This window comes from Choristoneura fumiferana, chromosome 15 (genome assembly GCF_025370935.1).
Source record: "Choristoneura fumiferana chromosome 15, NRCan_CFum_1, whole genome shotgun sequence".
Classification (NCBI taxonomy): Eukaryota; Metazoa; Arthropoda; class Insecta; order Lepidoptera; family Tortricidae; genus Choristoneura; species Choristoneura fumiferana.
The window spans coordinates 12,376,216-12,400,042 of NC_133486.1; the positions used below are offsets into that span (position 1 = coordinate 12,376,216).

The 23,827-nt window shown below is 38.2% G+C and overlaps 2 protein-coding genes across 4 annotated transcripts in view; both read left to right on the top strand.

Annotated features, from left to right (window-relative positions):
• Positions 1 to 5,347, top strand: part of LOC141435616 (uncharacterized) — a 281,017-nt gene extending 275,670 nt beyond the window's left edge. The window contains exon 5 of the mRNA XM_074098357.1: positions 5,336 to 5,347. The gene's annotated coding sequence lies outside the window, so the exon portion shown is untranslated. The remainder of the gene's footprint in view (positions 1 to 5,335) is intronic.
• Positions 1 to 23,827, top strand: part of brat (tripartite motif-containing protein brain tumor) — a 603,590-nt gene that overhangs the window by 124,817 nt on the left and 454,946 nt on the right. The window contains exon 2 of one of the 3 annotated variants that reach the window (XM_074098342.1): positions 4,870 to 4,893. The exons of the other annotated variants lie outside the window; for them this stretch is intronic. The gene's annotated coding sequence lies outside the window, so the exon portion shown is untranslated. The remainder of the gene's footprint in view (positions 1 to 4,869; positions 4,894 to 23,827) is intronic. 3 annotated transcript variants of the gene reach the window in all.

Genomic DNA, 23,827 nt, shown 5'->3' on the forward strand with positions numbered 1-23,827 from the left:
TTAACTACAAACTACAATTTTCCGCTTCTTTTGGACCTTACTTACGGGAATAGAATTTTAAATTGCATGCTTAGTATTAATTATATACCTAGTAAATAATACCGCATGAATATAACTAATTAGTTGTAAGACACAAGTGTATCAAGAATTCAAGAGCATTCTAACTGCCAACAAACTACCACGCAGTTTGGCAGTGTAATTTACTTTGTAATAATTTAAATGTGTCATTAGGAAATAAACGATTAATAATTAATTATACTTAGTAAGCTCAAATAGCGGTCAACCTAATAATACGTGTTAAATACGTCTACTGAACCCAGCTTAGCCCGTATCGCTGTGGCCTTGGCCGGTTTTTTGAAATGGCCCTTGGATAACATTCCTTTTGTTGGCAAAATTGGGAATTATATGGTTTACTGGGTAAAAAGGATATACATCGGTGTTAAGCTTATAAGTTACATGCATCATTTCGTGTTGGGACTTTGGGGTCCGTAATAGGGCTTTTGATAGAACATAAAAGTATCTATAATAACTCTAATCGGAGATTAGATGAAGTCTTCAGATTCAGATCTGATTCACTAAATCCAGCTCCGGTGTCGGTACCGAATCCGCTTATCGACTCCGGTTCTTTCGAGCGACTATCAGTGTCTATGGCCGATCCGGCTCGGTTCGGTAACGAGGTACCTACTGAAGTACTGATTTGTCCTAATGACTCTTTTGAATCTGTGAGTCACTTCAGATATACTTACTACTGGCGAACCGGCTCCGGGTAGCGGCTCTGAAATTGGTATCATTTGATAGCATCTTCCTCTTGTTATAAATTCTATTAGCGTGAGCGGGACAGCACATATCCGATCCAATCCGACGTGATTGAACGAAAGTGAAGTGATCTGAATCGCCGATTGCGAGTCGCTCGATCCAATAGGTTGGTTGGTCGGAGTTAGTAACTCCTCGGAGTCGATAAGATTTGAAAGGAGTCAATAAGGGTTTCGCTAATGGATCTGACTCTTTTGAATCTTCAGATCCGGATTGACCCATCTCTACGGTGGACGCAGGCCGCTTCCAACCCAGGCAACTGGAGGTCTACGTCCAAATTGTCCAACAGTGGACGTCCTACGGCTGATGATGATGATGTCCGGGGTTCGGATACTACGGGATCTATCAGAAATAAGGAGATTCCAATTACAATTCTGTAGAATTCTGGTGGCCCCGGTAAAAGCTATGGTTGTGGTGGCCTAGTGGTTTGACCTATTGCATCTCAAGCAGAGGGTTGTGGGTTCGAGCCCATCGCACCTCTGAGTTTTTCGGAATTTTTGTGCGAAACATCGTGAGGAAACCTGCACGCACCGGTGAAGAAATTTAACGGTGTGTGTGAAGTATCTGTACTAGGCCCGATGACGATGAAAATTCCGATATTTCAAATCAACCAGACCCAATGATTTACGTATGCGACCTTTAAAGTCTAGTACTTATAATAACTAATGAGACGTACGCAACCAAGTTACCTAGAATTCATTTGAATACAAAAGACGTAACGAAGCGTCTGTTACATCGTAAAATATATATTTATAGTGTCGTAACATGCAGGCTACCTTGGTTGCAACCCCCCAAATAAAACCCTCGACCTTAATGTGCTTGTCATGAAATCCGTGGTCGGTAAATGAGTCATTGCGCGTACAAATTATCATGTCATGAAGCCTAAGGTCGGTAAATGAGTCAGTGTACGTACTGATGGTGCTGCAAGCGCTGGTCCACCCGCAAACGCACGCTGCGGCGCATGCTGCTTGGGTTGGCGCTGCCAAGAGCGCAGCCTAAGGTATCGCCAATATTTGGAACAATTATATTTTTTCTTTTACAAATATACAATTTTACTCGCAAATGTGATGAAAAACAATAGAATTACGAACATCGACTCATTAAAGCCCTCAGTCTTCGACTTCGGGCTTCTAATAGACTCTCGTTAAGACACAATGTACTATTACGTAGGTACAGATGCAGTGAATATTTAATGTTTTGTCATCGTATTTTGTAAGAAAAGTTTGTATTTATCTTGCTTTCTTGCTTACTGAAGTTACTAACTTATCCGACAAAATACGGTTTCAAAACACTATTCAATAGATCTATATATATATAATTATTCATTGTACAGTCAAGGTCATGTATATGTATGTTACATAATGTCAAAGTACAAAATATATTTGATGCTATGTCTGCATAGATATTATGCCACTTACAAAACTGAAATTAACAGCCAACAAAAGAAACCCACCAAGCGAGAATCAAGTATCGTACCCAGAATCAAGTATCGTACAGATATTTGGAACATGACAATGTGTTCACTACCGACAACTTATTTATTTTCTCTTCCCCTCCCCAAAAACCTTCACGAAATAAACACATCGCCCGCAAACTTCCAAACAAAACGTCCGGTTTTTCGTCACAAGCCACTATATTTACGTCACACTCCGTGACTGACGGCCTGTCGTGATTCGGTCACCGACACGCGCTTAAATAGTCATACGCGCCGAACATAAATCACTGCACGTCTATCATGACGTCACGGCTCTAAATTTGAAATGGAGGTTGGATAAGTTAGGGTTGCTGCGGATTATTGGAACTGGCCAGTGAAAACAAAAATTCAAAACATTACATTCCATTTAAAAAAAATACTGACTGTGGCCGTTATTTTTTTAAAGGTAGAGACGATTTGTACGCAGAACTGAGCGAGGGGTTGCTATCAAAACGACTGGATTCTCAAAACGACTTGAACCGCATAAAGACTGACCTGACCTGACCACAGCTGCAAAAAGTCTTTGTCGGATAATGACTATGTAGCAAAACGACCACCAAGCATGAAGTCTCAATCTCAGAATGGCTTACTATCAAAATTACTAGATTTTGTATTTTTTTTTCTTTTATTGTATAATATAGTTTTTAAGTATTTTATTTGTAATTATATTTTTATGAAAAAATGACTTTCTGCCAAGTTTCTTGCGGCGCATTCTTCTTGGCAATGATGGTCTTTCCGAAAGCGCTGGTAGTTTAAAAAATGACGTGTAAAAGTGCCCATTGCGGCCTATTTACTGAATAAATCATTTGAATTTTTGAATTTTTGAATTTGAGCGCAATGGTTGATTATCTATGGCAGTCTCTAGTGTCTTAAAAACAACTTATGAATACGTTATATTCAGTTAGAAACCATAATACAAAGCATTTTTTCATCGCAATCAACTACCTATCCAGTCTGTTTTGAGGCTCCTATGTCAAATAATATTCAGTGCCACAATAATTAAGAACACAGCTTCCCTATGCAATTACTTACAGTTCGCGAACAACCCTTAACTCTCTCGCAACCCCCAACTCCGAACAACCACTTCCTGACGGCATTTAAGTGAAATTTGGAAACCGTTTTTACCTGACCACGGCATTTGTCATTGCTAAGAGCCCCAAGGGATGATCTGTCAAGATGATAAATGGGAACCGCTAATGCGATGTCTTTTCACTAACTTGGTACTCACCGGATATTATTAACGTAGCGATGTGAAGTTCATTTTTTATAGAGATAAGACTTAATGGTTTGCTGTGCAGTTTTGTTTGGGTGAAAAATTGTGGAGAATTTGAGATTGTCGCGGTATAAACGTTGGGTTGCGTCTTAAAGTTCGCATTGTTTGTTGTGATTCATGTCGGTTGCTTTTTGTAGCAGCTCTTTCAGTTCCATATACAGTGTAACAATGTATTACTGTCTATATGTACAGTCAGCTGCACAGCATATTCTATATTTATAAATTACAGGAAGACCTTAAAGAAATGTGTGGTAAATTAAATTAAGGAGAGGCCCAATAAAAAAAACATAATTATTAAAATATTTTCTCGTACGGAACCCTCTCGACGTGAGGTTGACACGCACTTGAGTTTATTCATTAAAAAAAAAAAAAAAAATTATAAACAATGTTACACGTAGCATGTCGTAAAACAAGTTTTGAATGAAATTCAAATGACATTACAAATCGCACCCTTCGTCCAAGAAACGAGTAAAACATAGTTTCGCGTTTTCGCAATTAATTGACCACCGATTAAGGATGAAAAAATACATCTTGTGTGTAAATTTCAAAATTTTAGGTATAAAAACAAAATAGCTATACGAGTAAAAGGGAATCAGTGAACTACGTATTTTATTAAAAAGAAAATACACATGCAATAAGTGTGGTAAATGTACATACATCGTCAAATACTACGACAAAAAAGCGTAATTTAACTTAAGCCTTTGTTACGCGGGCTGTTTTTGAGAGCCTGGGACGTAAATACACTAACCGCCTGTTCCCACGCACCTTTTAAAAAATGTTTACGGTGTAACTTTAGCTACGCAGAGTACAGTACCTAAGGTGTCAGTAGATACGCGTTTCTTCCGCGAGGGATTTCGGTAGATTCAGTTTCGTAAATACATTTACGCAGTTGCTACCCGGAGTATACAGTCTCGATCGTTAATTTAAGGACTCGCTTAAGATCGAATATCTGTCATTTTGTATGACAATTCAAAGGATTCTTTCACGAAATGGGTCCCAAATTAACGATCGTGCCCGTACAACCCTTTACAAGCGAGAAAGTAGTCATGAAATTCGAAAGACAAATTTATGTTTGTTAATACTGATGGTTTAAGGGGTTAAGAACACTAAAAAAATTTGAAAGTAGCAATGCCGTGTGTTAAAAGTAAGTAGTCAAAATTAAACTCGCCTGCCAAGCAATTCCATTTATTCCCTACATAACTCTGCACCTATGGTTCTTCTACTGCAAAACCCCCTAAACTCCCAACCTGTAAATTATTTCCCCCCAATTTTATATCGCATTTCATTTAATTTTCCATTATTGTTTCAGAAAGAAAGCGGACAGAATAATAAGGTAAAAATATGTTTTCATTAAGGCAGCGAAGCAATAGGAAGTTCCTTTGTAACTGTATCGCGTACTCGCTTTGTGCAGAACATGAGAGCTGTTGATAAAAGGAAATTCAATGCATATTCTCCTATTCTAGAAAGATCAGACAGGATAATGTTGAAAATAGCCTGAATGGGTTCGAGAAAAGTATGGTACGGCCGTGCCTTTTGTTTTGTTTTGCTCGACTTGGCGGGGGCACTGCCGTGCCCCCAGATATTGACTTGGTCACAGTTAGAGTCGGTAAAACAGTTTATTGAATCAGGCGTTACTTTGCGGAGGTCTATGTATATTAATGTATATGTAAACATCGGGGATGACACTATAAACCGGCCGTACAATACCGATATGGCAATACCGACCTGATATTTCGTGAACACGCCCATAGAAACTCTTGTCAGTTTGACACCAGTTTGTATGGGCGTGTACACGAAATATCGGGTCGGTATTATCCGGGCCGGGAAATAGTGTCACCCAACATCGGCATCTATGTATATACTGCATGTTTCTTTACATCAAAATGGCGCACAAAATTTGTTCACAGCGCGGATTTGTGAACCTTTCACTATAGTTTGTTGACGTCCGTGACAGGGGTTGTGTCAAAGTAATATTGATGATTGATGCGCCGCGCGTTTTGTTCAAAACAGACAGTCTAGTGCCGTAACGTACATAGATGTCAATAACTATAAACAATTACTTTGCCCACCCGCGACCTTACGATAGCTACGTCTATGCAACAAGTGTGTGTTCATACAGCTCTTCCACCTAAACTGTAAGAATTTCGGCATTTAGCTTTGGATTCCGTGTTAAATCGAGATGCAAAGTAGGCTTATAGTTAATTCCAGGCTGCACTATCCACATACCAAATTTTATCGAAATCCGTCCAGCCGTTTCAGCGTGAAGGGGTAACAAACACACATACACACGAATATACATATACCTAAGTACACACATACTTTCACATCCTACTAATATTACAAATGCGAGTTTGTGAAGATGTTTGGACGTTTAGATGTTTGTCACTTAATCACGTCTAAACCGCTGAACCGATTTGGATGAAATTCGGTATACAGATAGTTTGTGTCCCCGGGAAGGACAAAGGATAGTTTTTATCCCGGAAAATTGCATAATTCCCCCGGGATAGCTATAAACAAAGCGGACGGAGTCGCGGGCAACGGCTAGTTTATTAGTAGGGTACTATTTATTTTAAAGACAATCACCAAACGCAATAGCAATTCTAAACCGTTATTAATTTTAGTGAAACTTCCTGAAACTGTATTTGAATAGCTTCAAAAATTAAACAGCAATTTGTGTTTAAGTTAAATTAGTGCCTAGTTCGCAGGAAATCTACGAACCGCGAAAGTTATTTCTTATTGCACCGAGTGCCGATTTGGAGCCCGAGCGTTAGCGAGGGCTTTAAAAAGCACGAGGGCAATATAAATTACTTAATGCGAGGTGCATAATCTGCTTTTCTTTCAACTATTACATTAATAGTAAACGAAAAAAAAACTCATGCAATTAATAGGAAAAAAATGTCACTAGCACTCGATCATTCCACTTTTGTAAGTTTACATTCGCAATCTCAAAAAATGTCCAATTTTTTTTTTTATTTATTACTTTTTTTTGGCAGTTAGTACCTATATATAGCAGATATTTTTACCCGCGATCTGTCAAATTTCGGATGGGTGCCAGGTTGACCAACCAAACACACAAAGTTTTTTTTTTAAATATACTGCTACTCACTATTTTTGGTAGGATTGGTAGCAACAATTTTTTGTACGCAATCTGTCAAATTTCATAAGACCGTCAGGTTGACCAACCTAACACTAGATTTTTTTTACACTACGCAAGCTAATTTTATAGCAAAAATACTTGTGTTACCTCTGGTCGTGCAATTAAAAAAAAAAAAACAATGCAGTTAAGGATTTTCATACATTTTTTCTGCTCTAGGGCAGAAAAGTCTCGCTTTGTGTTGGGTATTTAGTGCGGTTATTGTTTGGTGCTTTATATCGAACGAAACAACTTTCAGACAAGGCTGTCGCAATCCTTGCTAGGTCGTCCGTTCACTCTACGAGAAACCAACCAGCTTTTTTTCGGTAGGTTCGCGGTGATCACTCCAGACCAGAATCATACGAGCACAACGGTCATCGGTTATACAAAGTCTCGATTTCATTATCATGACCACATCGGTCGTAGGACGTCCACTGTTGGACATAGAAAAGGACCTCCAGTTGCTCTGGTTGGAAGTGAACCACCGTTAACCCGCGGTTTTAACCAGGTCATCTGTCTATCTCCAATATCTCTTATGTCTCATGTCTCGAACCCTATCTATCAATGTCTCGAGAAGTTCCTTAAATATGTAAAACTTATCATTGGTTGTAGTAAGCCAGTTGCTGAAATAAAAGCCAGAAACAAAAAAAAACAACACTGTATGAAACACCGAATCCAATCAGTTTCAAATTGAAGAACAAAACATGGAACCCTAACCGGCCAGCTTTAATTTTAATTTAAATAAATCCCAAATTAGTTATTATTCTGCTTACTACATTCGAACAATCGACCGTCATTTGTTATTCCAATTTCAAAACGGTATTATCCGCGTTTCCACCTTTAGCGTTTCGTTAATAATGGGCCCCATTTAGCAGAGGAACGTTCGTAAACGTTTATTTGGATTTCAAATTAAGAACACCTGTTGAACGGACGTGGCTAGAGTTCGCTGGCGCTCTGATAATTTGTTTACGTAATTTAAATTGCATCTTGAATTTGAAAATGGAATCTTATTGCGATCGTCTTTAAGAAGATGGGTATTTCGTTTTCACGATTTCGTTCGCGTTTCGTACGGGAATAGACAAATACCGTTAATTATAAATTACAGTTCAAAACCGTTTTAAGCTGGCTGGTTAGGGTTTCACGTTTTGTTTCATCGTTTTAACTGGTTGATTTAAAATTTTCGAATTTTTACTTTTTTTTTGCTTTTGGTGTTTCAACTACAGATGTGCAAGTTGCAGGAAGTTTCCAAAAAGTTAGAAAAGTTCTCGGAAATTTAAATTTAAGAAACGGAAAGTTTCAATCCCCATACAAAATTGTGAGAAGTTTCAGAAATTTTCCTATATGAAAATTTTGGAAAGTTTACTTTGGCACATAAGTAGTTTCAACCATTGCTTAATTGCTCGCTTAATATCAATTCAAGAGAAGAACAGACGGATTTTAATTTCAGTTTCAGAGTATTTTAAAACTGAATGTTTCTATGCAAGATGCATTAAGTACTCGTAGATACATAATAATATTATGTTCATACCATACAGATCAAAGAAAAGCGTATTCTTTGAAGTGCTGAACGGTATCTTTATTTCCTTTTTCCATCTTACGTATTGATTTGAGAAAAGAGAATTTTCAAAGTAATGACAATTAATAGAAACATTATAGTATCAAAATTTAAAGCAGTATGTATGTATGTATGTACTAATTGTATTACAATTTTGTACGTGACATGTCATCCCCTTCCAGTTTTGGGATTGACTTAAAAAGTCATCATCATCATCATCATCCCAGCCTATATACGTCCCACTGCTGGGCACAGGCCTCCTCTCAGAACAAGAGGGCTTGGGCTATAGTACCCACGCGGGCCCAGTGCGGATTGGGAACTTCGCACGCACCATTGAATCGCTTCGCAGGTTTGTGCAGGTTTCCTCACGATGTTTTCCTTCACCGCAAAGCTCGTGGTAAATTTCAAATGTAATTCCGCACATGAATTTCGAAAAGCTCAGAGGTGCGAGCCGTGGTTCGAACCCACGACACTGCTTGAGAGGCGATAGGTCAAACCACTAGGCCACCACGGCTTTAAAAGTACGGATACATATCCGTCCCGTACTGTCGCCCTGTACGACGGACGTCCTGTGCTGTCTTTACTGTAAAAAATATAAAAAAATAAATTTTTAGTTATTTATTCATTTGTTTACTTATTAACCGCAATCCAAAAATCCTTGAAAAACATTTACTTGGATGTTTAGACTGAGGTTTAGAATAACTAACAGAACAACCTGCAGAAATATCCTGGATTAATTTAAACACATAAAACCATAAATATCCCTGCAATTTTTAAAGCCTTAGAAATCGATCCCATCTCATTATACGTCTGAAAATATCGGAAGGATCTCATTAGTCTAAGCCCTTTTATAATTACGTATGTTAATTAATTCTTTTATCGACAGGGAATAGGTGAAATCCATAAAGCCTTTTAGGCCTTCAGGCTTTTGTCCCGAAGTTTCCAAAGCTTCAAAGCTATTTTCATTATCCTTATTTATTTCTAAGAAGCGCGGAATAAAGTAATTGAAACGCAAAGTAATCGAAGTTTGTTTGAGTCAAAAAGTTGGGAGTGTGTGCCTCTAACGGTTTTGTGTTCTAAGGTCTGGTGAATTTTATGGGTGAAGGGGTATTTTGCTTTGTAGAGGTTGGTATAGAAAAGTATCCCTTATTTCTCGTGGTACCAGTACCACCAACTTGTTCCACCAGTGGTACTAGAAGGAATTGTCTTTCCTCGTGGTACCACTGAATACCAATTGACCTGTAGTAATGGCTGTGAAGTTATATCTATGAAAAAAAAATCCGATTCCGCACTGTTTGCGTATTTTAAGCAGCGGAGCGCATACGATGCGTCACTGCGATTCCGTACCGTCACCGTTCTTTTCAGCAGCGGTGTGGCCGCTCCTTTACGTTGCGCATCGAGACCCCCCCCCCCCCCAGCGGTAGGCAGCTCCAAGCGCTGCCTACCCTGGAACCATGCACGCCTAACGGGTGTCCTTCGTAATCCATAATATCGTTTGTCCTAAACTCAAATGCCATAATGATCTTATGTCCTAATAATCATAAGCCATAATATCACATGTCCTAATACTCTAAAACCCTAATATGTTTTGTACTTATACAAAGAGACATAAAACTTACGAGTAATAATATTAAAATCCATAATAATAAATGCCATAATAGAGCACTTGTTGGCAAACAGCGACTTACGAGCCAGAAAAGTAGATTAGGTTAGAACTGAGACCCCAACAGTGACAAGAATATTTTTTTAATCGGTATTTTGAAGCAGATATGTCGCAATCTATTTAAAAAAAATACAAATTAAGTCCTTTATTGAAACAATAGCCCTCCAAATGGCGCAGTAACCTTTCCACGTAGAACTTTACCTGTTTGCTTTTCGTTCGCAAAAAGCGAAATTATTGTTATGAAGTCATTACGCGATCCCAAATTCGTTCTGACCCTCCCTTTCATGTTTAAATAAATTTTCCTTTACAGAAATAATGACGTCGGCAGCTAATTTTGCCAGATTTGTCACTGTGTGACTAAAGGAGCAACAACGTTGCCTGCATTCTTAGTATTCCATACCATACCTTAGTCTGCAATATCCTAGGTAATCTAAACTTAATCAAGTTGAAAAACTCCCGATATTTTAAATAATTTATTGAATCAGGCGTTACTTTGCGGAGGTCCATATCAATGAACTAAAAGAATTTCCTTGCTCACCCGCGACCTTACGATAGCTAAGCTTATGCAAAATATGCGTGTTCATGCAGTTCCTCCACCTCCACACTGTAAGAACACACACAAATCACACAAACCCATCTATCACCACCACCACACCACACTGACGCGTTTCGAACTCAACCAGAGCTAAAATCTTCAGAGTGACATAACCGTACACCATGCTACCAGTTGTTAGACATCTGACAACTCTGAAGGTATAAGAACTGCATGAACACGCATATTTTGCATAAGCTTAGCTATCGTAAGGTCGCGGGTGAGCAAGGAAATTCTTTTAGTTCCCGATATTTTCATTTTAAAGTTCATTATCTCAAAAAATAAAACAATAAATTTAAAAAATCAAAAACCCGACTGCCTTGAAAAATACTAAAATGATGAAAACAAGTCTAGTGGACTAGAACTTTGTTATGTAGCTAACTTAAAGTTCAACAGTCGGGACCCATTAGGTAAGAATTTTTGAGCGTCACGATTTAATTAAAATAGTTATAACCCATATATTTTTAGAATGGGCTAATTATTAGCTTTCATTTGATACCCTACTCGATAGGTTTGAACTCAGAGGTGCGAGCCGGGGTTTGAACCCACGACCCTCTGCTTGAGAGGCGATAGGTCAAACCACTAGGCCACCACGGCTTAAATTAAATATAACAAAGTAAAACTGTAAAATTATGACATTACTTAATACTAACTCAGGGCGTTGTTTTTATCATAACTTCTCAATTTAGCCTAGTAGGTCACTGATTCTGTTCCTGAATTCGCATTAACTCTGTAAATAAAGAATGTAACATCGTTATGTTTGTTTTTTCTTCGCAAAAGCGGGTGCGTCGAGCTCCACAGTACTTATTATCCTTTATTACGATAAAGTGAGGCTCTGAGCATATCGATGCTTCATTTTTATCGATAACCTGAAATAGGAAACGATTTTAATAATTATTATCCTCTCAATTTATAGAGTAAAAAATTAATTAGATACCTAATTAACACACCTATGTGTGACTTTTTTATATTGCAGCACAATTGTTATTGTTATTTTTTCCTCTGTGTATCTGTTTTCTGTATCGCTTACTATGTCTGGTATACAATAAAGAGTCTTTGTATTGTATTGTATTGTTTAAGTGGCTAAAATCGGTGTAAAATAAATCAGGTTTAAATAAGGGCGAAATTCTTTAGCAAAAATGTATTGACTCATAGCAGCTCTGTCATTACCCAGTGTATATGTTATGTTTATCAGACAACTTAAGGGACGTAATTGCCTGTTTTATAGGCTATTTGTTCTAAGATGATTCAAATGACACATGATGATTATGTAACTTTGTGAGGCGGTAACTAATTTTTATTTTTTCCAACAGATATAATGCTTGAAAAAATGAAATCACATTAAAACTGATTGTGACTGTTGTGTTTCGGCGTGAAGAGCAAAACAGCCGGTGAAATTACTGGCACTTGAGGTCTCCCATCTTAGGCCTCTAGGTTGGCAACGAATCTGCAATCCCCTTGGTGTTGCCGGTGTCTATGGGCGGTGGTAATCGCTTACCACCAGGAGACCCACTTGCTCGTTTGCCATCCAGTCGAGTAAAAAAAAGAACTGCTGATTGTTTTAATATTTGAACACAAATTTACTAAAAAATATGGTAAGTTACTGCGTAGGCACTGTGTTATATTAACTTATTTTCTTTAATGCCAATATAGGTCGGATGTCCAATTTTTACCAAAATCACTTTTTTTTAGAATCATTCTAAATTTTTTGTCCTCTTTCAGGCCATCTAACTGTTATATCGCTATCTCTTTTATTAACCAAGTTAGATTTAGTAATTACATACAAGCTACACGCGAAAAACAATACCACTCCTTGCAATCGGGTAAAAAAGGTCAGTTGTCCATAATACCTAAGAAAAATAACTAATGTTTAATTATGATTTTTTGCCTGTAGTAATCTTAATGTACGGCTTTAAAAGTAGGTCCGATGTTCATAGAAGATATATTGGTTTCAAATTTACCTAAGAACGGGGCGTCTGATGTTAATATCAGACCTTTTGGTTCGGGGAATCCTCACAATATCTATAGCAAAAAGAGATAGCGATAAATTTGATGGGCGATGGAAAGAGACAGAAAGCAAACATACGCCCAACGATCGCCGAAACTTTGAAAAATGTCTGATGTTCACATAAGATTGAATATATAATTATTTTTTTCATTTCAAGCCATATAGTCTGATTTGAACATAAGTCCTATATTATTTATTTCGTGATGCCAAATTTTTTTAAAGCTAAAGTGTCGGGTGTTAACGACCGACCACAGCAAAGCATATGCCTTAATAATTTTAGGTCGGATGTAACATCCTTTTGATGATCAAATTTGAATTGCATTGTTACTGATAGCATAAGAAAGAACTTGTATGACAGAAAATACTTGCAGTTATATGCTCTGTCTATATTAATAACTAGTTTTCTTAATTTTGGCATTAAGTCGATGTATGTATACCTTTTAAAGTTTTAATTTAGCTTGACTTGTAAAGTATCAAAAATGCACATCCGACCTATTGGCTCTGATGTCCATGAACGCCCTTACAATGTTGTTTCAATAGGCCGCAATTGCTAGAGGTGAGGGTTATCGGTAAAAATAAAAGCGGTAAAATAAACGAACTTATTATTAATTATTTGCCAGATTTTTCGTCAAGAGTCGGAAAGTGACACTCCAAGTGTTGTATAAATTATATTTTAAAATTCAAATAAGACATTCAGTTCGATAGCTGCTGAGGTTATGGGCACTTTTGAGCCGGATACGACGCGGAACGGTGGGAGTAGGTGTTTAGGTTTTAGTTGTTTTTGCTTCTTTTTAATTTTTTTTTTAATTAATTTATTTCATTTATAATATTATTACTTCGAGGATCTCGGAAACAGCTTAACGATTTCAACAAAACTTGCTATACAGGGTTTTCGGAGGCGAATAATCGATTAAAGGTGCGACCAAACCGCTGCTTAAAAACGGTGACGGCACGGAATCGCAGTGACGGGCCGTAAACGACAAGACCTTTGTTCGGTAAAGTCCTGACGTTCACGGCACGTCACTGCGATTCCGTATTTTAAGCAGCGGTATGGAGAGCAATAGAGCATGCGATAAAAACGGTGCGCATACGGTGCGTCACTGCGATTCCGTACCGTCATCGTTTTTTAAGCAGCGGTTTGGTTGAATAAAGCCGTGTTACACTGTCGCATTTATCGCTATTTACAATATTAGTACTTAAATAATACAAGCAAGGATATTATATTTTTAAATATCGCTATTCTTACTCATACCCAATACTTATCTCCCAGGACTTCATCACAATTAGGACTACCTACTAATAATTACTAAATTTACCTTGACGTTTTGATCACATTGCAGCGGCCATTGTCACAATTAAGCAACGGTTGCTGCAATGTGGTCGAAAAGTCAAGATAATTTTAGCAATTATTAGCTAGTAGTCGTGATTAAGTCTCAGAGATAATAATTATTAGTTATGGATATGGGTAAGAAAGTAAGCATAACAACTTCGATAGTCAACATCACATCACATCCCTACGGTCTCAACCCAAAGAATATTAAGCATTATATTCATCTATTTACTTTTACACCTGTTTGCGCCCCTGATCTGCAGAATGTTTTCATTAAACTTTGTTAATTTTCTTTTCTGGGCCTTCCTTTGTCCTTCCGATGGGCCGGAAAACGGGCCTTTACGCACCGGATTATTATTTTTCCTTGATGAGGTGTAAAAAGCTTTTGGGTTCAGTTCGGGACTGGGATTTTGTGCTTTAAAAAGGTTTTGTGATTTGTTCGACAATTATGGTTTTCGGTTTTAAGCTTTTCTTTTCATGATTTCGGGTTTCGGTTTTTTTCGGCTGAGTATTTTTACCTTTTTGCCTTTACACTTTAATTTAGCTTGTCGCTTATACGACATTGATTTTAACGCAATATAATGTCTATCCTACTCTTCTAATATTATAAATGCGAAAGTTTGTGAGTGAGTGAGTATGTTTGTTCTCCTTCACGCTGAAACGGCTGGACGGATTTGGATGAAATGTGGTATGTTGATAGCTGAATATCTGGAATGAAACATAGGTTACTTTATATTCCGATATTCCTACGGGATAGCGATAACCTCGAAACAACAACCGCTGAGCCAGAGTCATGAAATTTGACATGGTTATTTTTAATGTAATGTCAATGAAAACCACGATTTAATTTTCGGGAATTCCCACGGGAATTTCAAAAATCCCGAAATTTCAATTCAGCTGCTGGTTCTCATGAATTAATTACGTGTGCGAAGCCGCGGGTAAACACACTAGTATAGTTATATAGATCTGTACGGTCAACCAATTCGAATCCTAGGCCATCCTAGGCAACCAGGCCTATGCAGGTTAGTGACATTTTACGTCATTCGATAAATATTCTAATCCATCCATAATCCATACTATACTATACTATACTCATATAATATTATAGATGCGATAGTGTGTGTGTTTGTATGTTTGTTCGTCTTTCACGTCGACACGGAGCGACGGATCGACGTGATTTTAAGCATAGAGATAGTTTATAGGCCAGAGTGACATATGCTACTTTTTGTCCCGGAAAAAATAAAGTTCCCAAGGAAACGCGGGTGAAACCGCGGGCAAAGGTTAGTAGACAAATAATATTATTTACTATGACAGGATGACTATAGACCCGTACTCTGAAAATTATTTTAATCGATTAAATCCTTTATAACGTTGTAGTTGCCTACAACCGCGTGCGTTAGAGTCCTAGTTTGAGCCCTTCTAACGGCCATCCATAAATACAATAAAATTTACCACCGAAAAAAATACTTTTTACTATTATTATCTAGCCTGGATTGATGTCCCACTGCTGGGCAAAGGCCTCCCCCCCATGTTCTCCATTCCTCCCGATCGAAAGCAGCCTGAGGCCAGTCGTCGAGTAATACATCCAGGTCGTCCCGCTATCTCGGTCTGGGCCTGCTCCGCCGTCGCCATCCGTATTGTGGCATCCACTCATTGGCATTTTCAGCCCACCGCAGAGGATGCATTCGGCTGACGTGGCAATGCAACCCAATCCCACTTCAACCTGGCAGTCTTTACGCCGACATCGACAATGCGTGTGACTTTTTACTATAAAAAAATAATTTCTGAAATGATCACTTGTGTTACATAAAATGGGGATCATTTGACAGTAAGGTTCTAGAATACCGACAGCGAACCTGAAGAGCGGGAAAGCCCCCGATAAGATGAATTGAAGATCTGGTAAAATTTGCATGAACCAGTCAGATACGGGCAAAAAATAACTTTTCATCATTGCTCGTAAACAGTGTCGTAACATGCAGGCTACCTTGGTTACAACCCCCCAAATAAAACCCTCGACCTTAATGAGCTTGTCATGAAACCCGTGGTCGGTAAATGAGTCATTGCCCGTACTAATTTTCATGCCATGAAGCCCAAGGTCGGTACATGAGTTTGTTACTGCATGGTGTGCTGCTGCTCCGTGCGCGCGCTGCACACGCACGCCATGCACATGCTGCAGAGCGCTGCCAAGAGCGCAGCCAGCGGTACCGGCAATTTTTGATAAAATATTTGTTTTTCTTTTACAAATATACAATTTTACTCGCAAATGTGACGAAAAACATTGTATGTCACACGGGCGGTACTAGAATTACGAACATCGACTCATTAAAGCCCTCAGTCTTCGACTTCGGGCTTCTAATAGACTCTCGTTCGTAATTCCTTATTTACCGCCCTTAAGACACAATGTACTATTGTAACTACAAAATTTGTTCACAAAATGACGCAGCGAATCAAAATGCAAACTTCGTAAAAGCATTTGCCACTAATGTCCGCGTAACTGCAATGAAAATAACAACAAAGGCTGTAATACTATAATACAGAGAATGGGTTTCTAAATGCAATTGTCGGAAGTAAGGTTAGTGCGGGAGGAAGCGGCAGCGGAAAGCGGAGAATTGCAATATGTATTTTGATCTCGTTTCATACTTTATTTCGTATCGTACTAAGTATATCACTTTAATTCCTAGTCTATATTTAAACAATAACTGCTATTTAGGGCTGTTGAAAACTAGAGCGAATAGGTTGTTACTTACTGAAAAAGTGAACTACTACTTCCGAAAAAGTGAGTTATGTCTTCGGTTTTTATTACACTCAGACGCACGTTAAAAAATTTAGTTTTTATAAGTATAATTGAAGAGGATATTATCTAGTCTATGAGTAGACAAGGAAAGTCTATAATATTGTGGGGTCACAACTTTTTTTTTGTGGTTACAATTTGTGAACAGTTTAGAAAAACATTAAACTTGTTCATTGATCGATATCAATTTTCTTTTTTGATTCGATAACCCTTTTTCAGCTTTGAAGTCGCGACTTTATGTTTAACCCTTAAATTGGCATTGTGCATCCGTGTACGTTAGTTAATAAAAAATACTATCATCAATATATATATTTTTTAAAACTTTTATGACTAAAAACTACTAAATAATTTTATGATGAATGGTTGAAAAAATATGTGACTTGGCAATAATTTCAAATTAACGTCAGTGTCAAAAATAAGTTCAACGCGGCGTCGCATTCTAGTACCTAGGGAAAGTTTTATTAAAAAAATTCAACTTTTTTCTATGCAAGTTATGCTTATTATGTTTTGTGTTTTATGTGAAAATGCTAAAGTATACGAATAATTGGTTATTTTGTGTATATTCAGCATGATAACAACGATAATCACTGTTAAATTAGAACGTACACCACGGTTACCGTCGCCAAGTTTGTGAAGAAGTACTTACATTCAACTACGGTAACCACCATGTACGTTGCCAACTACAAGGTGAATTAACTTCGGTAACCACGGTGTACATTACCAAGTTCCCTGTACATTTTTTTGATTTCAAATTAACGATTTTACGTCCTCTTGTTTATTTTAAATCTTTTTAAACAGTATGTTTTTCTTTCTTTGTCTGCAGTGCTTAACATAAAGTCGACCGCATAAGATTTTAGCTTTAATTCCCGTAGAAAATGCATGTTATGACTGTGGCTCTAATCCGGACGAGGAAATTAAACCGCACGCACCGCCACAATTCGATTCTGATGATAGCTCTGATGCACCTTCTCTAAACTCTTCTTTGGAACGTTTAAATTTGCTATACTGCTTATTGGATGAGCATGAGGTTGATAAATATATATGTATAACCAAAACCGATTGAATTCTGAAGGCATGCACGATGCTTCTTTCACCTATTAGAGAAAAAGTTCTGCCCTGGCCATCCACAGTTAATATGATGCTTTGCCCACATTAAACTCTATGCAATCCATAGCCACGCCATCTACACTTGAGCGCGTTTCGAACTCAATCAGAGCTCATCTTCAGAGCAACTCATAATATGCCCCTTTGTTTCGCTGCTGGAAAAACGAAAACAAGAAATTGCTTTCGACAGTTCCACACTATATTTGATTTGGATAGGTACGAGTATTTAACTAAATGTAAACAAACTTCAGTAGCTATATTTTTCACATTCAAGGATTTAAACATTGTACTTGTCTATCATTGTAATACTAACTAGACTAGTGTATTTCAATACAGATAGTATGTTTAGATACTTTAATGGGGACATTTTAATATTTAAGACACCAATTGACGGTGTTTTGTTTACATTTAGTTAAAATAACTATACCAAATATACCAAAACCAAGTATAAATCATGTTTTTTTAAATAATTTAGGTTTTTTTATATATAAAAGTTTACTGCCTGATTGGCAGCGGTAACCAGCGTGTACACACAATAATGTTACTTTGTTCTTATACAACAACAAATACAAATCATTTATTGCGGACTTTAGAATCCATAGTGTTAGTAAATACAATTATAATCTTATCGCTATGGTTAGTAATTTATAATTAATAATTAATTTATAGAATTGGCAACGTGCATGGTGATGTACATAGATTTTCTGAAAAACCAATAATGCTAGATTTTTATTTTTATTTTTCTGTAGACCCTAAGACGGTATTAAATAAAGGTATGATACTGTATCACTTGTTTTTGTATTTTTTTACTCTTGCCAATTTAAGGGTTAAAGTAAAATAACATAAACTTGACATTATGGATGTTACGATCTAAGCATCATCATCATCATCATCTCAGCCGTAGGACGGCCACTGTTGGACATAGGCCTCCCCCATAGACCTCCAGTCGCTTCGGTTGGCAGCGGCCTGCAACCACCGTGAACCCGCGGCTTTAACCAGGTCATCCGTCCGTATCTAAGCATATTCGTTGTTTTTCCTTGGCCTAAGCCATATCATTATCATTATTTAGTAGGTTAATTGATGTTAATTGTGCCCAGATACATATATGCCGGAAAAATTGAGCGTGTAGCAAAAATCGCTACTAGCACAATACTCTTACCCAGGGTTAAAGCTACAACGGCTAAACTTCCGCTTTTATTAAGTTTTAAAGGTCCTTGGTCCACGGTTATTATGTTGGCAATTTGCACAACACCCTCTCTGTGCGATTCTGCTTAGAACCCGTATGTGTAATTGTGCTTTATACATACATTGTGTCCGGTTTAACTGTTACGTAAAACTAGATTCAACATGACTTTATTTGTAATGAAATGTACGTATTATGGTAGGTAGTTTAAGTTTGGTAGATAAAGAGCTCTGCGCGGAAGCCAGGGACAGCTGCAGACAATGAACAAACCGTCAAGTGCCGCAAATACTAGTATGCTTTTCTTAAGGACAATTACTTTTTTGTAGGTCGAAACCTTTGGGCCTTGGTCGTCCGACACAAAGAAGTTTATAAGAGAAGTGTCGGACTGATCTGGTGAAATTACTGGCACGTGAGGTATCCCATCCTAGGCCTCTAGGTTGGCAACGCGTCTGCAATACCCCCCTGGTGTCGCATGGGCGGTGGTGATCTCTTACCATCAGGAGACCCATTTGCTCGTTTGCCATCAAGCCGAATAAAAAATAAAAAAAAACTAATCGGCGTCTCTGGCGACCTAAAAGCGGGCAATTTTATCGAAATCCGTCCAGCCGTTTTAGCCTGAAGGAGTGAGTGACAAACATTGCCCCACACACACACGCACAAACTTTCGCATTTATAATATCAGTGAATTAGTAAGAGGTAGGATAATCTGAGGAACCTTAAAAAAACGATTGTTAAACCCTGATGTATTCAATCAGAAATTTTTAAAAGTTACAAAAAACGGGAATCATCCCTTATTTTCAGATCTTTAGCACTCTAGCTGCATGAATTATGTCTAAAACTAAAACAAAGGTTTCAATCTATCCCAAATCGTTTCCAAAGCTTTGTTGTAATGCTGTCGTTATAGCAGCGCACCGTAGTAAGTAGACGACTAGTTAAGTAAGTTTTAGTTTGGTTGGGGACTGAAAACCAACGACCTCGCTGAGTCTCATGCCCATTTTGCCTCCTTAATAATGTTATGTTAATGTTATGTTAGAATTGCGAAACTAAAGTGGCAGTGGGCGGGGCACATTGCTCGCAGGACTGATGGCCGATGGGGTCAGAAGGTTCTCGAATGGCGTCCGCGGACCGGGAGACGAGCTGTCGGTAGGCCTCCAACAAGATGGAGCGACGACCCGGTTTAGATCGCGGGATCGCGGTGGATGCGGAAAGCACAAGACAAGAAGTGGAGAGCCTTGGGGGAGGCCTATGGTCCAGCAGTTAGTGGACGTCTTTCGGCTGACATGATGATGATGATGATGAGTAATGTTATCTGTCTTGTATTTTATTTTTAGTTTGTGATGATGAATAAAATTTTATATTATTATTATTAAATCTATTTTCGTTACGTAATTTACCGCCGCGCGAAAACAAAAATAGCCAACAACGATGGCCGTCGCGAATTATTATTCAGAATCGACTTTTTCTTCTTATAATTCAATTTCGCAACGTCTTGAATATGGTATACTCGTAATTTACGCAACTGTTTCTATTACCATTACGTTTTCACGTCACGTTCGCGACGAATTCCATTGGATCGAGGAAACCGCCGAATTTAAGCGCGGGAGTGGACAGCACGGTGCATGGAAGACAGCGGAGGTTCATCATCCCGACCTATATGCGTTCCACTGCTGGGCACTGGCCTCTCAGAATCAGAAGGCTTAGGCCGTAGTTCCCGCGCAGGCCCAGTGCGGATTGGGAACTTCGCAAATACCATCAAATTGCTTCGCAGGTTTGTGCAGTTTTCCTTTACCGTAAGGCTCGTGGTAAATTTCAAATGGAATTTCGGACATGAAATTAGAAAAACTCAGAGGTGCGAGCCGGGGTTTGAACCCACGATCCTCTGCTTAAGAGGCCACAAGTCAAACCACTAGGCCACCACGGCTTCCCAGTGGAGGTTAGCGTTCGAAAAACTATTCATGGTCTCCAAGTTAGAGATCTGTTTTTTTATTTTTTACATGTTTTCAAACTCACTAAGATGAAAAAAATATATAGTCTACAAATTGTCTATTAAAGTAGTTATTAGTGAGTACTACATCTGTAAAATGTTATAATTAATTAATTACCGGCAATTATAAAGCTAGACAGTATCAATCAATTTCAAAGTACATTGTATATTTTTTAGTATCTGATACTTATTATTCAGTTCAAGAGTATCTAAATGACATTATTCCCGAGTAAATAAGCAATTTGTGCATATGCTACATATTACATAGTTTATAATTAATATTCTGCGTCTCTCTATAACAAAACATGCAGCTCTATAAACTGATTGTAAACCTATAAACTTATACCTTGTTTGAGCAAATATGACTTGGTAGATATCCCTTAAAAGGATAAGTCCGCCTTTGTACAAGAATTTCAAAGTTTGTCAATTGTTTTTTTTTCTTTTCTTTTGTACAATAAAGAGTTTACATACATACAGAAATACATATGACTAATTACTAAAGATCAAATCTTAAGAGACGGGAACCGTATTCTATTCGGTTATGCAACATTTTTGTTAAGGAACTGTGACAAATGTTTCAGTTTCACTGTAAAATAATCATGTGCGGTAGAGATTATTAGCTAACCGAATCGAATCCTTAATCAGTACACGTGTATTGTGACGCACATTGGCGTCACGCACGGTCGAACACTGACGTAAGTAATCATTTATAGTTAACCAGTTCGTTTACAATTTAATAGCTAGATTTTTCCAAAGAGGACAAAAATATTAGGTATGATATTCATTCTTATTATTTTCTTTCGATAAATTTCAGCGAGATGGACGGATGACATAGTTAAATAGGCAGAGGCTCACGGCAGATGCAGGCCGCAGTCAAAAATACGAATAAGTTTAATTGAAGGAAAAGATAACCATTTTTAGACAAGCAATGTTATAAAAAAAGGTAATATTATTTTCCTTTTACCAATGAAGCCCACTTGCCCCCTATTTGCTTTTCAATAGTTTATTACATTTTTATAAATGACACTATCACCTCTGTCCTTCCATCGCCGTGGCCGGTATTACCAATAAAGTTTTGTTGTTATAAATAATGCAACCGACGTCCGCGGTGGCGTATTGTCGAGATATTGGATTAACTCCCGAACAAACACTCGGCTTGTTCACAGTTTTCACGGACTTGGCGCTTTTGCTTGACGTTTTCTATTTCGTGTTCTTCTTTCCTACGTGGATTTTTAAACAGCTGAGTTTCGATTGTTGTTGTTACCCGACTACGGCAATGCCGAAAGGAAAGGTTATGATTTACTTACGTAGTCTAGATAAAGTTAGTAAGTCTGAAATGTGACTAATGAGATTTACATAATAAAACGTCTCTCGTTCACTCAACATATAAGAAAACTCTACTTATTTAAGATTAAAAATAAAATAGACCACTAACTGCTAGCTGTTAGCTGTCGGTAGGCCTCCAACAAGATGGAGCGACGACCTGGTTAAGATCGCGGGATCGGGGTGGATGCGGAAAGCACAAGACCGGTCTGAGTGGAGAGCCTTGGGGGAGGCCTATGTCCAGCAGTAGACGTCTTTTGGCTGACATGATGAGGCTACTAAGAGCTTACGTTACATAATTTACATAAGTTAGGTACATAACACACTGGATTCTATTATGAACACGGCTGTATCATAATGGTCACTAGTGTCATTACAATACAGATATCTGTATCGTAGTGAGATTTAATACATAATTACAGCACCGGGGCTTTCGCACGGCGCGCACGAGCAGCAGCAGGTCGTCGCGGGCGCAGCTCGTGGGGCAGACATACCTACCTAGTTCTCGTTAATGCAGGTCATTCTTAATGGTTCTTGAACACATGATAGAGGATTTAATATATGGATGTAGATATAATAGGATAGTAGTAAAACCAGACTCGTGTTTTAAGGACCCCCGTTACGATACAGTTGCATAAATAACTATTGTCATTCTTGCATGGCGTTACGTACGTGGCTGTAAAGCGACAAAGTACAAAAGTGTATAGCTACTTTTGATGCTGACCGTACATCCCTGTAACAAACAGAGACACGGACACGGACAGACAAACGGACAGCTAAGAGAATTGATTGAGTAGCGCGGGTTGTTATCGATCACGTATCCAGAATCGCCCTGTATATGCCATCACCATCGTCATATGAGCAGTAGAACCTCCACTGTTCGACATGGGCTCCTCCCATAGACCTCCACTTGCTTCGGTTCGCCGTGGACCCGGCTTTAATGAGGTCATCCGTCCACCTCGTTGGTAGACGTCCTACGCTGCGCTTGCCGACCCGCGGTCTCCAGAACTTTTCCGTGCTATATGGCCTGCCCATTGCCACTTCAACGAGCTTATTCGCTTGGCGACGTATGAAGATACACATTACATGCAAGTAGGCCTTTATTTAACTAGGTCTTATTAAAGACTTGTAACTCCGTGTAATGACTGGCTTTCTGACATCCACAAGCGCAATCGATTTTTAAGTAATAAAAAATTACAATGCATTCATCAAATGACAAAGCGTAAAGTCGATAACATCGTAGGGATGGGGACGTTATTATCGATAGTGCAGGCAATAAAAACGCACTTTTAATCTGCTCGTTTTATGACCGCCGTAAATTATGTGGAATGGGTGGGTAATTTAGAACATTCATGCATAAAATGCTTGGAAAAAAGTAGGTTAAATGACATAAATACTGGTAACTTTTTATGTCGCATTAAATGCATTGAAAACAAATTGAGGTGACATTAAAGGTATTGTTATAAAACTGATTTCATGGCTTGAAAACATGGGGTAAGGGTAAGGTAATTTCATATTTAATTTACTATTGATAGTTAAAGTTCATTAACATTCATAATCGGTTACCTAACGACTGACCTTTTAGAGCAAGATCAGAAACA